The sequence below is a fragment of the Euprymna scolopes genome, chromosome 1 (genome assembly GCF_053919585.1).
Source record: "Euprymna scolopes isolate OS-2025 chromosome 1, ASM5391958v1, whole genome shotgun sequence".
Lineage (NCBI taxonomy): Eukaryota > Metazoa > Mollusca > Cephalopoda > Sepiida > Sepiolidae > Euprymna > Euprymna scolopes.
The window spans coordinates 192,930,058-192,943,757 of record NC_136482.1 but is presented as its reverse complement, the minus strand read 5'-3'; the positions used below and the strand labels follow the sequence as shown (position 1 = coordinate 192,943,757).

The 13,700-nt window shown below is 36.6% G+C and overlaps 1 protein-coding gene across 1 annotated transcript in view; it reads right to left on the bottom strand.

Moving 5' to 3' along the window:
- The window catches only part of LOC145278684 (transcription elongation factor SPT6-like), an 86,485-nt gene extending 83,562 nt beyond the window's left edge, over positions 1-2,923 (bottom strand). The window contains exon 1 of the mRNA XM_080130679.1: positions 2,757-2,923. The gene's annotated coding sequence lies outside the window, so the exon portion shown is untranslated. The remainder of the gene's footprint in view (positions 1-2,756) is intronic.
- Positions 2,924-13,700: the final 10,777 nt, after the last annotated feature.

Genomic DNA, 13,700 nt, shown 5'->3' with positions numbered 1-13,700 from the left:
GTGAAATAAATTAGGAATGAATTTGCGTTGATATTGCAAAAACAAAAAAAAAAAAAAAAACGAAAACTTTTTCTTCTTTTTTAAACAATTAAAAAAGAAAAAGTTCCCGATTTATTTCTGCAATATCAACACCCCTCCTCCTCCTATGATTATTTTTTTCGTAAGCTGCTTCGACAGTCTTCATTTTTAGTTCCGGGACTATACTTTTGTGCAAACGATTTTTTTTTTTTTTTTTTATAAAACTTGAAATTGTTTCATTGTTCGATCGATTACTTTAACATCTCAAATTATCTCTTGCAAAAAAAAAAAAAAAAAAAGTTATTTTTGCTTAGTTGATGCTTGTTATCTCCCTTACATAATCGTCTTGCACTCCATAAACGCCTTTGAACCGAACCAAATAGACTTTTGCTGTCTAAACATGATTTGGTTCAGATTCTGTTGAAGCACGGCATCCATCAATTTATGGAAGTAATTCGTATGTTAAATACTGTTAAAAATAGCATTACTTAATTTGAAAGATCATCTGGGGTGAAAAAAAATTAATGTTTATTTGGGTATATTTAGCTGCAGTTAGTAGAATAAATAAGGGGGCAAAAATATACAAACAAATATTACCAAAGAAAGGCAAGATAAGTTATTAGGATTTGTATTACAATCCACAGAGGTACGAAAAAGTTGTCAAAAATATATACATAAATGTTATCAAAAGGCGAGATACGTTATTTTTCTACCTAGCTAAATAAGTATTTGGTGTTTTTATTTAATATAAAATGTTTATTCAGTTTGAAAAAACAAGTAATATTGAACGCTAACGGAGACCAAGAAAAAAAATGACCGCGATGTCTCTTTACATCTTTGAAGTCTCGGTAATCACTTAAAAAGAAAGAAAACAAAATGGTGGTAGAAAAATGTCGCGGCAACATTCATTTTGTTTTATTTCTTATTTTGAAGTTTTTGTTGCTTGTTCTTCGGTATCGCTCAATATTACTTGTTTTCCGAACCGAATAAACATTTTACATTAAATAAAAACACACAAAACTTATTCAGTTAGGTAGAAAAGTAACTTATAACATTTGTTATATATTTAGGATTTTTTTCTTTTTTTGGACAACTTTTTCGTACCTATGTGGATTGTAATACACACCCAATTATTAGTCTACATATCTGGATAAGTTCTTATGTATTTTAATTTATTTTAAAGGTTTTGTTTTTTAGTTTAATACACAGCTAGTGTAAAGTTGGAAAACGAGAAGAACAAAATGGCTGACATTATTGGACGATCATATGTGGGGGAGGGTAGATATTCACCCCCAAATCGAAAATAACACAAAAATGCTCGGAATAAAAATACATAGTTCGGATGAACATTTTTCGCACGATCGATGATAGTTATTAGCATTGATTCTGTTAAAAAGAAAAATATTTGAAAAAGACAACGAAAAAGTGTAACTATCTCGTCAGCAGCCATCTTGTTTGCAAAAATTCAACAGCTCAAAAGAAAGAATGAACTTCTGAAATGTTAATAAAAAGCCATTTAAAATATTCAAAAAACATAAATAAATGATCCCGATGAGATGTTTATTTAATAATATTTTGCAATAACGTTTTTAAAAATGCAAAATAAAATAATCTGCAAATGTTGAACAAGTATTTAGATCTTTCCTATTAAAAATTGAAGTTTTCCGAATCGAGGATGCATGGTCCAAGAGACAGAGAAAATAAAGTCACGGTATTACTATCTATATATGAAGAAATTTTATAAGACAATATTAAAAACAAGTATTTAAAAAAATTTTTGAATAAAACACGTCAATCTGGACAGATTATAATCGGTTCAACCTTTCGAAACTACATCCATGTAAGGGTCATTTTTACAAAGAAAAAAATCGGAAGAGTAACCAGCGTAGTATAAACACCCACAATCTCCTCATGTTAAGAACGGCTTTCGGAAATAAACATTCCCAACCTCCACATGTTAAAAACGGCTTTCGCGATTGAGGATGTTTTTTCCGAAAGCCGTTCTTATATGAGGTTAGGGCCAGGGGTGTTTATATTACGCCTGGGTACTTCGTAAAAAATACTAAAAAATCTCCAAAAAGTATAGAGAAACACATGCAAAATTTAAATTGTAGGATTTTTTTTTTTTTTTTTTTTACATAAAAAAAAAAATAGCTTTATGTTTTGAGAATTATTTCTCTATTTTATTTCTGTTTAAATCTGTTAAATACAAATTGACACAGTTTTCATTAGCTGAGTTAGATTTGCAAAATCTTCGAAAAAAGAGATCCGTTAGGATGAAGAAAAAAAAATCGACGGGACCTAGGGTTTTACTTTTTAGAAAAAAAAAAAGTATGTATTTACATGGAAGGCAAGTTTAGAAATCTTTAGAAAACATTTTTAAATCAAGAGTATCTAGGATGTTCATTATTTCAACCAAGATCTTTTTTTTTTTTTGATCCTACATTTTGAAGCCATTTTGTGTTTTCAACAATGAGCTGTGATAAACAATATTTGATAATGATGATGAAGGACATAAAATAAAACTGAAAATATTTAATTATTAAAAACATTTAAATTTTGCAAACATAAATGAATATCATTAAAAAAAAATAAGCAATCATTTCCTCAAAAAAACGCATTGTTTTTAAAGGAAGTTAAAAACGTGCGTTCATGTTTTTTTTTTTGTTTTTTGCGTATTGTTTGTAGATCATAGAAAAATGGATTTAAATTATTTTTTAAATTTTTACATTACTTACTGATGAATATATGAACTCAGACACGGTAAACAGCCAATAATTTAACTCTGAGGAAATTAAAAAGAAAAAAAAACTGGAATCTGTCTTGTTGATGTTAATAAGACAATATGGCGATTCCTTCACTAAGTAATAATGAAAGCTAGTCTATTATTTAAAATTTTACTTTCGTATTGACAATGTCTGTGGTATAATTACTGTATCTGCATGATGTAATTTTAATTTAAAATAATTAAAAATTACATATAAAAAATATATTTAGATATTTAAGTATTACGATAAGATATGTTATTGGATATTTTTTAGTTTCGTATCTTTTATGTGCCCTCTTCGTCAATTGTCAGACTAAAAAATATCGGCTTTATCAACCTCCACTGGAGTTCCATCTCTTGACTCTTTTGTTTGAAATAGAGATATTATTAGTTTCGGGCATAGAAGACCGTCTTCCCAAGCATTACCTCTCATTCTATTTTTTGTACCCTCTCTAGGGGGGAGCTGGCTCCTAAATTTTGTATACAAGGTAGATGGTGCCTGGAAAATTCATCCATTTTGCTAGGTAGGAAAATTGTACCATTATTAAATAAATATGAATTGAAAACCCATTTTATTTATTTATTTATTTAACTTACGTTCACCCCTAACAAGGTATATAACCATGTGGATGTAAGGGGCTCCTATTTGGACCATGCCTAGTGTAAAGTTATTGGCTGGGTTTTAGTAGTAAGACACGTACAGGATTTTTTTTTTTTTACATGGGGGTCACCACTTCTCAAGGCCCGGAGGCCACTCAGTGATAAGGGTTATTGCGTGTATAGTAATCACTGAGATAGTATTGTAGTAATCATTAGTATTGGAGATTTGATAGAGTGTCTTACTTAAGGGGGCGGTTTGTCAGGAATTTGTTTATGTTGGATTTGAAGACATTCAAGTTGTAGTCAGGTGGGAAACAGACGAACGGAAGAGAGTTCCACAATCCTGCACTTCTGAGAAAGAAGCTTTGCTCATGGAATCTACGTTTGGATTTAGGCACAGATAAAGAGTGAGGAAAATTATTGACAGTAGTTTCAGCCAGATGGGTGTTTCTCGTGAAAGATTGGCGAGGGGGGACCAGAGATTGGAGCTCAGACGAGCGCTTGCCATGGAAATAACAATGAAACAAAGACAGGCTCGCAACGTTTCTTTTGTGGGAGAGAGGCTGCAGGAAGAGAAAAGGGCATCCCCCACCAAACCACAAAGTCTATTTTGTACTCTGTTAAGGCAGGATAGGCTGTTTTTAGCAGCTCCTGCCCAGATGTGGCAGCAGTACTCCATCCTTGGACATACTTGGCTTTTATACAGATAGAGAATTGCATCAGTAGTTGGATATCTTCTGGAGCGGTAGAAGGATCCCACCATTTTCCCAGCGTCCCTGGCAACAAATTTGATGCACGTGTTCTATTTCTGATCAGGAGTAAAGGTCAAACTCAGAAGCTTGTCAAAACAGGGAGCCTCCCCAAGATGAGAGCCATCCATTTTTTTTTTTTTTACATGGGGGTCACCACTTATCAAGGCCCGAAGGCCACTCAGGGATAAGGGTTATTGCGTGTACAGTAATCAATGAGATAGTATTGTAGTAATCATTAGTATTGGAGGTTTTGATAGAGTGTCTTACTTAAGGGGGCGGTTTGTCAGGAGTTTGTTTATGTTGGACTTGAAGACGTCCAAGTTGTAGTCAGGTGGGAAACAGGCAAGCGGCAGAGAGTTCCACTGGCGGGCAGTTCTAAGAAAGAAGCTTTGCTCATGGAATCTACGTTTGGATTTAGGCACGGATAAAGAGTGGGGGAAATTATTGACAGTAGTTTCAGCCAGACGGGTGTTTCTCGTGAAAGATTGGTGAGGAGGGACGAGGGATTGGAGCTCAGACGAGCATCTGCCATGGAAATAGCGATAAAACAAAGATAGGCTTGCAACATCTCTTCTGTGGGAGAAAAGGGCATCCCCCACTAAACCACGAAGTCTATTTTGTACTCTGTTAAGGCAGGATAGGCTGTTTTTAGCAGCTCCTGCCCAGATGTGGCAGCAGTACTCCATCCTTGGACGTACTTGGCTTTTATAAAGATAGAGAATTGCATCAGTAGTGAGATATCTTCTGGAGCAGTAGAAGGATCCCACCATTTTCCCAGCGTCCCTGACAACAGATTTGATGTACGTGTTCCATTTTAGATAAGGAGTAAAGGTCAAACCCAGAAGTTTGTCAAAACATGGAACCTCTCCAAAACGAGAGCCATCCATTTCAATTGATGCCAGATGGAGATCAGTGCATTGATGATGTAAAGATAGAAACTTGGTTTTGGATGTATTAAAAGTGACCAGCCACCTCTTCCCCCGTTGTACCACGTGCTCAAGATCAGAGGAGAGAGAATCAGAGAGAACTTTGTCATTTACGGCCTTTGATGTGTTAGCATAGATGTCAACAAATGATTTAAGTATGTGTTTAGGGAGGTCATTGATGTAGATCAGGAAGAGAGTTGGGCCCAGGATGGACCCCTGGGGGACTCCTGCATTAATACTGTGGGCCTCTGATTGCTGCCCATCAACCACTACTCTTATGAGCCTATCAGAGAGAAATGATTTAATTATTGAGAAAACATTTCCAGTTATACCGTAACTGGAAATCTTGTGAAGTAGGCCCTTATGCCATACCTTATCGAAGGCCTTTGATATGTCAAGAGCAATTGCCCTAGAAAGGAAGCCTTTGTCGAGAGATTCACTAATCCTATGAGATATAACTGTTACCACATCAGCTGTAGATCTAGCAGAACGGAAACCATATTGCATGCCACTAAGAAGGTTATTTCTGCTGAGGTGGTTGACTACTTTTTTATTTAATATGGATTCCAGTAACTTACTCATGACACACAAGAGACTTATTGGTCTGTACTGAGAGGGAGATGACTTATCACCTGAGTTCTTAAATACAGGGCATATTGATGAGGTTTTCCAGGGTGTTGGAAAGCACTTCTCCTTAAGGCAACGCTTAAACAGTTTTGTAAGTATGGGGGCAAGTTCTGGTCGAAGCTTTTTCAACACTATAATTGGAAGCCGTCTGGGCTAGTTGCTTTACTGGAATCAAGGTTCTTGATTAGTTTAGTGACCTCACGCACAGATATTTGTATGTTGAATAGTGTGTTGTCTGTTCTAGAAAGAAATATGGGGAGTTGATGTCCTTCGTCGCATAGGGTAGAGTTAGCTGCAAAGTTCTTGGCAAATAGTTTGGCCTTGTCATGCTGATGAGATGACCTCAGGTCCATTGATGATGGTTGGGATAGAACACACGCTTCTGTTCAGGATCCTGTTTGCTATTTGCCAAAACTGGTGGGAACCAAGCCGCTGCTCAGCTACTTTGGATTTGACGGACTGAGCATATAGCTCTATTGCATTTTTTTATTACTCTTTTACAATAGTTGTTGGCATTCCTGAAAGCAGCTTTACTCTCAGTACATCTCTTACGTTGGTAGCTATGGAAAAAGTGATTTCTGTACGCAATGGCAGTAGCACATTCTGGGGAGAACCATGGCTGGCTGTTAGATTTTTGTTGGAATTTTTTGGATGGTATGAATCGGTCTATGCCTACAATTAACCATTCGGTCAGGTCTGATACTACAGAGGACACATCCTTTTTAAACATGGAATGCAGTGGTAGATCAGATATGAATGTATGGAAGCTATCCCAGTCAGTCGTAGAGTATCTATATACAGTATGGTGGAGAGGTACATCTGAAGACTTATTACATTTCATTTTTATCTTAACTGATACAATGGAGTGGTCGGAGGATCCCAGAGGAGATAGAACGGAACATGAACATAGCTCAGGGGAAGTTGTGAGAAAAAGGTTTAGAAGGCTTGCATACTGACTGGTAGTATTGGGCACTCTGGTGGGTTTGTGAACAATCTGAGTGAGGTCATAGGCAATGGCAAAATCATGACAGAACCTCCCCTCATCATCTGTCTTATTTGAGTGGGTCAGCCATTCCACATTATGGACACTGAAATCACCGCAAATGTAAATGTTAGCCGAAGGATGAGCAGACAGGTTGAGGTCAATTTTCTCAGATATACTCTTAAAGACAGTAACCCCGCTGTTGTGGGGGCGATAGAGAGAAAATATAAATGCGATGGTGTAAGCAAGTGCAACCCGAAAACACATATAAGGTAAATTAGGGTCTTCTCTGGAGATATCTCTACCACACGGAAAGCCATCTTTAATGTAGGCGCATATTCCATGTCCATGGAGATCTTGGGGGTCAGATTTAGATGTTAAGTTAGAGTATGCTTTTATTATGAACTCATCTAGGGAGGTGTTAGATCAGAAGCACAAGTGTGTGACTGTGAAATCCTTCCCCATCTCCTGACCTTGCACCCTTTGCATGTCACCTCTTCCCAGACATGAAGTTGTTTTTGAAAAAAAAAAAAAAGAAGCATTTCCCTTCAACCTTGATTTCCAAAGTCATGTTGTAGTTGGAGAACCAATCTACAAAAATGGTCTCCAGAGCTGCATTAAACAATGCAAGAAATGCATAAAACTGGGTGGTTCCTTTGTAAAGAAAGACTAACAACTGCGCAAAGTTTTGTTGCCGTGCTTGCCAATAAAAGAACTGACAATTTTCTCTTTTCAACAAAGAACTATCATTTTAGATCGAAATGAGCATTTATTTACATGTTTGTTGCAATTTGAATGTTCGTTTAAATTTAGTCTCATGTACTGCTACTAAAATAAAGAATCTCTTTTATTGGCTAAAAGCCTAAGCAGGGGTTAATGTAGCAGTTAAGAAGTATTTTCTTTTGCCCTTACATGTAATCTCATGCATATTGATTGTTATGTGGTTCGGTGGATAGCACAGGTGTGCTTAGACTCACACAGTGATACGCTGGGCAATTAGAACTTTTGCGCATGTAAAGCTTTCCCCATTTCTGACCAAATGTTTGGTACCTAAATACAGATAATTCCAGTTGAGGCGCCAACATTACAAGATGTAATTTTGGGTTTGTATTACTGTACACATAGATTCGAAAAAGTTGTCAAAAAACAAATATATAACAAATAAATGTTATCAAAGGCAAGATAAGTTACTTTTCTACCAAACTGGATACATTTTTTTTGTTTTTATTCAATGTAACATGTTTTATTCAGCTCGAAAAACATGCAGTGTTTACCGATGTATTGGAAAATTCAAAATGGCGCCCGACATTCTCTTTAACATGGTAAGTTTGGGAAAAGGTGTTATAAATAATAAACTAGACAAAATACTATTAAAAAAACACCGAATATATGTCAACTTATGTCACGGTAACATATAATGAGAGAATTTCTAACAGTATTTTGTCTAGTTTATTATTTATAACATCTTTTCCTGAACTTACCGTGTTAAAGAGAGTGTCGGGCGCCATTTTGAATTTTCCAATACATCGGTAAACACTGTATGCTTTTCGAGCTGAATAAGCATGTTACATTGAATAAAAACAAAAAAAAATATATCCAGTTTGGTAGAAAAGTAACTTATCTTGCCTTTGATAACATTTATTTGTTATATATTTGTTGTTTTGACAACTTTTTCGAATCTATGTGTACAGTAATACAAACCCGAAAATACATTTTGTTTGCCTTTCGTCATGACTCTGACGAATGATGAGACTAAAAGATTCAATTCCATTTCTAATGCACATATTTGCCTACAGATTCAATCTGTTATGTATTCTTGTTTTTTGTTGTTGTTTTTTTACAAGGGAATCACCACTTATCAAGGTTTGAAGGTCACTCGAGGATAAGGGTTAATGAATGTAAGGTGTATTAATCGCTAATGGTGTAGATTGGGAAGAATTTGATTATTTAAGGGGACGGTTTAACAAAAACTTGTTTACATTGGACTTGAAGGCTACTATATTGCAATCAGCTGGGAAGTTCTAGAAAAGAAACTTTATTCATGGAATCTGTGTTTAGATTTAGGCACAGATAGAGAGTGAGAAAATTGTTGATAGTGATTGTAGCTCGTTGAGTGTTTTTTGTGAAAGTTTGGCAAGGGAGGGACTATAAATGAGAGCTCAGATCAGCACTTGCCATGAAAATAACGATAGAGCAGAGACAGGCTCATAACGTCTCTTCTGTCAGGAAGAGATTGCAGGGAAGAGAAAAGGGCATCACCTATTAGGTTTCTAAGTCAGTTTTGAACTCTGTCAAGGCAAGATAGGGCATGCTGAGCAGCGCCTACCTAGATGTGGCAAGAGTATTCCATTTTAGGACATACTTGGCTCTTATACAGATAGAGAATTTCATTGGCCGTGAGATACCTACTGGAACGGTAGAATGATCCAACCATTTTTCCAGCAATCTTGACAACAGATTTGATGCATGTGTTCCATTTCAGATCAGGAATGAAGGTCGGTCCCAGGAACTTAAGACATGGCACTTCCCCAAGACAAGAGCCATTTATTTCAATTGGACCTCTTTATGAACAGAATTTCTTGCTAACTTCCTACCCTCTAGTTCTAAAGTTTCTTATCTAGAACAGCCATCTGTGGAACACAATACAGTGTGGCTGTTTCCCAGCTGAGTATAACGTGGTCATTTCAAATCTAGCGGAAATAAGTTGAGCCATACTCTTAAATAATCAAACCCTACACTATCATAATGGTGTTGTTTCATAGTTTACCCAACACCCATTAACCTTTATCATCGAGTCATCTTTGGGCCTTGAAAAGTGGTGATACCCTTGTAAAACTCAAAAACAAATTGGTAAAACTTTGATACAATTGAAACTTGTAGATTTCTGATTTTAACAGGAACCAAATCAACGACAAAAAACAAAGCTAAAAGATCTACTTTAATTCCTTTTTCTCTAATACATGCTGACTGAACCAATGTGTCTTATAGTCTTGTGTTCTTGCGTTAATAAAACTGTTAGATGAAGTTAATATAAATTGTAGAGAAGATTATTCGGACTGGTATTCTCATCTTAAGTGTCATCTTCACAATGTTTTGGTTAGTGTAACCTCCAACCTTTTTTGTCAAGATCAGGAATCTTTCTTTCAAACTCTGCACAGAATTTTGAACTGAACCCTTTATTTAATCCACAGGGGTAACATGCTTCTTGTTCCATCAACCATGGCTGAGTAGAAGTCCTAAGTAATTCGCAATTGTATTTTGAGAGTCGCCCACACTGAGGATTGAACCTTCAACCTTCAGAAGTGTGTAACTTTTTACAACTGAATTTTACTAAGTACTCTATCTACTATGCTATGGGTCCTTGCGGACCAATGGTCCAAAAAAATCCAAATAATATGAATGATCAAGCCTCATCTCAAAAATTCAGAAATGTTTGTCTTTTTATTGTCTTTTAACTTCTTTTGTCAAGCAATTAAATAATTTTGGTGTTGTCTCTGCACAGATTCTTTTAAAAAATCAATGAAATATTTCAAAGTCTTCATTTTTTTACATAAATTACTTTTATAATCCAATAAAAGTTTACTTTATGCCATTACACACAGTTTCCCTTCAAGTTTTTGTATTGCTCATGATGCAAGAAGTGTTAAAATAGTAAGATGTAGATATTGGTGGGGGTAACCAATTCATAATCAGGATTTATCAATTTATAGGACTGAGATTGCATGTTGCTATTTTTATTGAAGTCAGAAATCAGCAATTGTGGAAGTATATTCACGAGACCATTAAAGGTAAATTTAATGGGATCATCAATTAATAGAAAGGCTTCACCAATCCACATCCTTACATTAAGAAATAAAAATAAAATCCGGAAAATAATGGCACTTGACGAAAAACATAAAATCGTTGTATTAACATGAAATAAGCAACATTTGCTTACGCATTAGGAGTATAAGTTTAATTTTTTTTTTTTTACATAGGAGTCACCACTTACCAAGGCCCATAGGTCACTCGAGGATAAGGGTTAAAGAGTATACAGTGGTCAATGGGACATATCATAGTAATCGTTAGTACTGTAAATTTGGTAAATTGAATTACTTAAGAGGAACGGCTCATCAAGAACTTGTTTACATTGGACTTGAAAACGACCATATTGTAGTCAGTTGGAAAGTAGGCAAACGGAAGACAGTTCCATGGGTGTGCAGTTCTAAGAAAGAAGCTTTGTTCATGGAATCTATGTTTAGGTACAGAAAAGAGTGGGGGAAATTATTGATAGTGGTTTCAGAAAGACGAGTGTTTTTCATGAAAGTTTGAGTGAAGAATATCAATTCTCATATTTGTATTATTTGCACAATTCTTTCCATCTTGAGTTATTTTTACGTTTCGGTTGATGCAACCTCCGACGTTCTTCAGGCGTATCTTGTCAAACTTGGAGAGGTGGAGATCTGCTTGGAGCTTCAAATGAAACCCTTTATCTGATGTTTTCTTGTGTGGAGTGTTCATAATGGACGATTAGTGAAGTGAGGATTTTGTGAGATTAGCACGAGGCTTCAAATTACTGATTTTTTTATGATACGTGTGCCGCGTGTGGGCTTAAAGTTCATGTAGCTATCTTTTTGAGAAGAACAGTCCATAAATCATGTGTGTGTGTGTGTGTGTGTGTGTGTGTGTGTGTGTGCATATGCGTGTGTGCGTGTGTATGTGCGTTCATATCATAAGAACATTTGTTCGAAATAAGATTGTTTAAATCCTCGCTTGATGTAGTACATTTCCACACTAGATATTACAATTTATTCCTGTCGTGCGTAAAATCATGACCGGAGGGGGGGGATGCTAACGTCTCCCGTGGACGGAATTTGTTGAACTGCAGAAATTGAAGAGAAAACTGATTTGATTTTGGTAGGCATATGTTTATATACAGGTTTTCTCGAACGTTCCAGCCTGTTTACTGTATTTAGGGAGCGTAACATAGTTCCTTTTTTTTATGCGTATGGTGGTCGCATCACAACGTCATGTTCCTACACGTTCTTCATATGCATAGGTGTATCATGTGGGTGATCGCTGTAAAATGTTCTTACTGGGCATTTATTCCGGCTGGGCATAATCGTTGCTACAAAATGTGTATTTTATTGTAACTACTTAATACTAAATTGATTTTAATTTCAGAATGTTCATCATGTCATAATCTTTAAAAAGATATCGCTTATACATTTTTTTGGTAATCTTTACGATTATTGTTTTCACTTCACTTCCGGTTGCCCCTAAGCCAAGAATTTTTTTTCTTCTTTTTTTTTTAAATAATATTATTTAGAAAAGTCCTTCTTAACATGAAATACCAACAAAAAAAAAAAAAAATTAAAAATTAAGTATTAACCAACGGTTGATTGGTTGACCATTATTTTTTTTCAATCGCTATAAGAGATAAATTCTGTTTGCTTTACTTTTTAAAGCGATTTCATGTGGTTTTACGATTTTGCTTAAAACAAAATAGTTAACTACTCTAAAAAGTTAGAATGGCCTGAAAAAGACAGAGAGGGATAATTTTATGTGAGAGGATTTCAGGTGGACGTAAAATCCTATTAACCAAATAAGGACCAAGTAAAGATTAGATACCCCATTAGCAGACGACAAAGATAGGCACACATTTCAAGTGACACCGGGATGGGACTTTCTCACAAACTCGGAATTTTCCCTTACCTGGTGACTTGTCCGGAACGCACTGTCCCCTCTTAAAGAACTCAACCTGTACAATGAAGAAATCCGGGTCTACTGCCTGCGCTGCGACGAGGACATGAGGGAAACAGCCGGTCATGCCTTTTTCCGCTGCAGCAGGCTCAAGACCTCCTAGGGTACGTCAACAGGGTAATGACCCGCATCGATGCCAAGCGCTCGCTGGAACTTGACGAGTCATATTTTGTGGAAAACATTGATCCGCCGCTGCCTAGGAAGAAAAGAATGTTTTTTCTAGCGATACTAGCAGTGGCGAGAATGGTCATATGGATCACACGCCTCAAGCGAGTCCGCGAAGGGATATCTGTTCCGGATCGGGATCTGATCGTCTACTTTAAACATCTGATTAAAGTAAAGATCAGATGCGATTGGAGGAGGTTGCCTCGAGTGGCCTTTGACAAGAGGTGGGTGCATAATGCTAGCTTGTGCATCCGACGAGGTGCCAAGTTTGAATTCGTGTTACCACCATAGGCATGACACTTGCGGTACTGGGTCCTACGGAACCCATCCCTCTAGGTTAGACAAATAAAAAGTAAAGAGACTCTTGACTGGTGGTACAAATGAGATCCTGCCCCCCGATCGTTTATTTTTCGGCACTAGAAAACCTTCTGAGGCTACCCTTCCATAACCCCCCCTCCCCGCTCTGCTTTTGTTTTTGCTACCCACGCTCAACTCCTCTTTGAAGGTCACCATCTACCCCCCCTTTTTTTGTCGTTTCTGGCAATATATTCACTTTTCCCCCATCACCCGATAAGAATCCACCCCAATCCCCACTAGGGATCTCCCCGCTTGTTTTCGGTGCCCCGGAAAACAGTAGGTGATCTAATCATCTAGGATAGCTCAGGGAGGGACCTCACTAACAATGCACTAGGCAATTTTATTTTTTGTATATTTCGTCTAGACTCCCCACTCCCCAACACGAACTGTTTTCTCCCAAATTCAAGAACTTTTTATTTTTCCAATGAATTGTATTTTCACACACACACACACACACACACACACACACACACACACACACACACACACACACACACACACACACACACACACACACACACACACTAATTGTAAATATATTCGTTTTTGCAAAAACGCTGGGGTTTTCATTAGTTAGTTTAGAGTCCACAGAGTGAATGAGGTATTAAATGTAAATGTTGCCAGTCAAGAGTAAAGTCGCCAAAGACTCCATTTTCACTTTAGTAACAAAGCAACCCAACAACACTCCCCATCACACTTCTTGTATGGCCTTGTGCCTAAGTTTGTTTACAAATGTTAATTTTTTTGCTTTTATTTTTTGAATT